Source organism: Melanostigma gelatinosum (genome assembly GCF_949748355.1).
Source record: "Melanostigma gelatinosum genome assembly, chromosome: 14".
Taxonomy (NCBI): Eukaryota; Metazoa; Chordata; class Actinopteri; order Perciformes; family Zoarcidae; genus Melanostigma; species Melanostigma gelatinosum.
Window position 1 is genome coordinate 10049306 of NC_136647.1, and position 5412 is coordinate 10054717.

The window sequence follows — 5412 nt, forward strand, 5'->3', positions numbered from 1 at the left end:
GGGGTTATTATGTATGACTTTGTGATTTTCGTGTGTCTGTATTATATATGACAAACAAATACTTGGAAGTGATGCTGTGCTTTGTTGACTCATCGACTGAAGAGGCTCATTTAACGTGGCAGCTGGTTGACCTTGGAGAGGAGGTTCCTCTCACTTTCCGCCCCGAGGGAGCTTTTCTTTTTTTCCCCTCTCGTCTGAGGAAATCAAGCAGTAGATGTTCTGATCTGACGCGAGAGTCGCAGGAGAGCGGCACCTGGCGTCACCTATACCTAAAACATACCAGCAGCTTGTGACGCCTTGAAGGTCTCTAAGCTCTTTGAATTGATCTTTACACACTTTGACATGTGGCTTTGCAGTGTCTGGTTTTGGAAATAGATTGAAAACAAATTCAAGCCAGAGCCAGAGTGGTATCTCAGCCTAGTGGCCTCATCACAACATGTGCGCTTTTACCTTGACATGTGGATTGTAAACATGTACACTTAAAACGTACATGTGAATCAACACCAACACAAAGTTTCTTATGTACAGCACATAAGGAACGGTTCCCTCCATTCAAAGTATAAAACAAAGAAATGTTTTAAACTCTGAATTGTGCAGTATGAAAGCAAAACCTAATGTTCAGCCAAAAGTCAGAGCTTTCAGTTTGCTGACCTTTATGATTCATACACAGACACTGTCAAAGTACATTTTGATCGTTTCAGCTGCTGCAAGTCAGGTGTTACTCTGAACCACGTAGAACTAAGCATGAGGCAAACAACATTCACACCATGAATAAAAACAAAAGAACTGGAAAACTGAATACATGACTTCAGGAAAGTTGCATTCCAGTGTTTGTGTGACCCCTTGAGCACCAGCTCTTTCTTGCTTGTTATACTCATTATTGGACCGCGTAACTTTAAAAATGGTCTTTCGATATACTGCGTCATTTCCTCTGCGTGTCGCATTTAGCAAATCAATTGCGCAACACATTCTTCTTGTTCTTAGAATCCAAACAATCTAATCTAAAAGAACAAATACAACATCAGTGAAGCCAGTTGTTTGCAGATCTTCCGGTAGGTTCTGCAGCTTCTCAGGACCCTCTTAGACTTCTACAAGTAGGTAGGAGGCACTCATTATTCCACGATCACATCCAAGATGGATTATACGATCGTATTAATCCTTGAGAGAGAGTCCAGACCTCTTCTGGTGAACACATGACTTCTGTGCAAAATATGGAGACAACTGCTCTTCTTGTTGTCTTGTTGGACCAATACAAAACAGCAAAACAGCAATTCATTCAAGATGGTGAGTCAGTTTTTTTGCTTTCTTTGGACATGTATCTTGAGCCCTGTCTTCATTCCCCATGACTTGATCGAACACTAACAGTTATTTCTGAGACATTTTGTAGGTTACAGGCAATTTCAAATCTCTGCAATGAGCAAAGATGTTATCATAGCGATCCCAAAACAATCTGATGCTCTCAGTCACCACAGAATAATCAACACAGTTTTAAACCTCTTCCAACGTAATGTCTCCTTTAGATTCCATTGTTTTGATTTTGGACTAAACATAGAGAGTGATGAATCTTTGCAGCAATTGCGAAATGGCGCTCGTTTGTTCATGCGTTTCACATTCTGTTTGAACAGAGTTTGACCAAATATGTGGTCAGACTCTACAGTTAAAGGTCACAACCACAGAGGATAAAAAAAAGTTTGTGACCAGGTCATACACTGACAACTAAGAGAGACCCGGAACAAAACCGTTTCCACTCGCCTCTCATTGCTTTCTCAACAATACAGTTTCCAACTCAGTCGATGATCGCGAAATATGAATAATCAATAAGTCTTTCATTTACAGTGTTGCCATGGCAACGCTGTTGAAAAAAGCTAATAGCTAACCGTGTGGTCTTTCACACCTGAATGTTTCACGTCTCCTAAAAGTTGCACAAACCACTTGACTGACAATGTTGCTGAAATGAAATGCTTTAAAAGATGCATGTGCCCATGAATAACAGAGTGCCTCAGAATAATCTGCACGATCACGTGCACATGTCGTACGGCCGCATAGATACTCACACAGGAGAGACTGAACACACCAGTGAGGTTACACAGTGGGAGGAGATGGCCGACGAGGAGCAGCTGCCATGCACAGAGATTTTTTTTTATACTGTTGTTAGGGAACCTAAAGCAGCACAACCAGCTACTACTAATACAAATGGACTGAATTAATCTCATTCTTGTTCAGGGACAAGAAAGTGGATGGAGGAAATTGGGGTGGGGGGGGGGGGGGAGTGCTGCATGTCGGTGATGAGGCTTGAAAAGAGATGAAGCTGGCTGGGGGTGGGAGGGATGGGGGAGGGCTGGAGAGGTTGAGTTAAACGCAGAAAGAATAAGAATGAATGATGACAAGATTTGCTCCTTTTTTGTTTCCCATCTTTTTATCCTCAAGAAGGAAAAAGAGACCAAACGTTTGTCTCTGAATGACCCGCACGGCCACCAGGAACACTTTGCTGCATCCGTCAACAGTCAGATATTTCTTATTCAAAAAGCAACATAATGTTATACCACCCAGAGATGGACTGACAATTTGGAAATTAGCTGATGTTGCTGTTGAGAGCTCACAGGATTTCCTGTCAGGCTGCAGTATAAATGCTTTGTTTTTGTTTTACAGTAACCTTGCGCGATCTGACAGCCAATGAATAATGTGTCAGTTCGACATACAGCTTTGCTAGAAAGTCCTTTGCCACTGAGGAAAAAGAAATGTCAGAGGCTGAAGCAGATATTTGTGATTAAGAAATCAACACATTCAATCTTGAATTCCTTCAGAAACAATCGAATTAAAGCAAAAAGAGCAAGAAAGGTTTGTTTTTTTAATCTGGTTTCTCTAAACATGTTGCTTCACATTTGTTTTACAAAACTAAACCTTGCTGATACACAAAAACAAATATTTTTATGTTTACAAAAACATGCAAGATCATTTATATTAGATTAATTTAGGTTTTTCGTAGTGGTGTAGTGAATAATACTCATTTTAATAAAAAAATCATTTCATTTTCATCCTGCAGAAGAATGTGAATTTGATTAATTTTGTTTTTATTTAATCTTTAGTCTTTGCAAACATCAAAAGGATGTTTTACTGGTTTATGACATTGTAACAGTGATGCCAATTTCCATCAAATGTGATTTTCTGACCTTTTTGTATTTGATTATTTTCCTCCGTGAAATGTAACTTCTTCTCTGTCTCCTCTTATGTCTTTGTTCGGTTTGGTTTGTGTTTGATACCATATAATACAACCCTCACCTGGGTTGTCCTGGGATGTTTGGTTGATGAGCCTTTGTTCATATAATAAGCTGCAATGAAAATGAATCGGCAACTATTTTCCAGTTTTTTGTGGTCTTACATTATAATAAACTGATTATTTGGAGGTTTTGGAAAGTTGATTGAAGAAAACAAGACATTTTAATACATTTTTATAACTCAAGCGATTCATCGAGAAAATAATCATCAGATTATTGATAATGAAAACAATCATTAGTTGCAGCCTTAATTAGGCCGCTAACAATAATGACTATATCGACTTATAGTATATATAGATAGATGGATATATGGACATGACCGCAGCCATTTCTGCCTCAATATTGCCTGTTGTGTTTACCTGCGTGTTTGTTTACATAAAAATGGCAGCATGACGGCAGAATAAACAGCAGGGTTTTCCCTACCGATGTAAGACTTGGGATTGTGTTGTGGTTGTGTGGTTTTATTGTATTATTGTTGTATTTGTTTGTATATACTATCATATCAGTGGCATTACATGTTCTTAAAATGCTAATCATATAATTTCTTCCAGTTATTTCTGGAAAAATATAGCATCCAAACAAAAACAGTTCTCGTGGCAGGCCTAGTCCGAGTCATTTTGTTTTATTACTTGTAATTTCAGTGTATATCTGGTGTGTCTGTATAATGTTGAATGGATTACAGCACATTTGACGCAGCCTTTTCAAGCCCCGACCTAACAGAGGAGGAGCAGACGGGTGGCAGAAGGAAATATGTACACAGGATACAGATGGTTGATGTAATCCACAGATTTTATTTCAACTAATTACAAGAGCCGCAACATCATGCTGGCAGTAAACCATCTAAAGCCCAAGTATGTCTTTCATTAACATTTTGTTCGACAGTTTATGTTAATCATCAGGTTGATATCTCAAATTGGCCAGGAAGGCTTTGAAAGGACAAATCATTTTGTAGTTTTGTTTTAATTTTTTAATTGCATCACTTTTTATTTTCACTCATGCATTCAGCGCATGATTGTGTTTCAGATTAGACGCTGCGACGCATTCAGAAAAAGCAGTATATGAGACGATATGGCATTGTGACTACACAGCTGTGGGCTGTGATTGCAAAGCCTGTCTCTCTTGAGTTTGTGCGTATGTGTGTGTGTTGCCTACAGGTGACTCATCGCACTGCAGATGACCACAATGCTTTTCTGCTGCTTGAGTGTTCATGGCTCTCTTTCTACCGTTCCCCCTCCTATGATTCTCATTTTCTCACTCCCTTTCTTTGCATCCATTATTTTTCTTTACACTCTCTCGCTATCTCTATCCATCAGTGCTGTCTTCAGGCATTACACGCCTGTATCCCCAGATTACATAATTCCCTACCTCGTTCCATTCTGCCTGGACGCCAGGGAAATGACACGCAGCAAATAAAGGGACGAGGAAACAGAACATTTACATTTTGAGGCGCATTTCATACATGACTCTGTTTTGTTCGCGACATTGTACCTGAGAAGCTTGGCCACCAGCAGCAGACCACTCATCCAGCCCAGGTATAATGGGCCATAATGTCATGTTACGATCTGATTGGCACGTCAGAGAGAGGGGCGGGAGAAGGGGCTGGTGACAGAGCGAGAAAGAAAGAGAGAGGGGGAGAGAGAGTGGGGGAAATAATGATGATGATGATGACGGTGAGGGGCCATGAGCCGAAACAAAGGCAGAATGACAAAAAAAAGGTGAGGATCAATTTATGCCTGCCACCAGCCATTTTCTGCTTCCCCTCCCCCCTTCCCCCTCTCTCTCTCTCTCTCTCTCTCTCTCTTTCTCTTTCTCCCAGCATCCAACTTGCATCAATCATACATCCATTTACCCCCCATCCCTCTCTCCCTCTCAATTAGCCTCTCCTCCATTTCTTGTCCTCTGCTTCTCTGTCATCTGTATCCAGTGCCACTGATTTTGAATGTTAAAGCTTTTCAAATGTGAGCAGGTGCTGTTAAAATGTTTCCTTGATGACGAATCTGAATGTTTACTGAGCAGAGAGGCAGATGAGCATTCATTTCGATGATAAAAAACAGAAAGCAAACACTTGCACAAACTAACATGTAAGTTAGCTTTGCAAAATGTTGGAAGCTTTTCTGAAAAAAAAGCAGCACAGAAG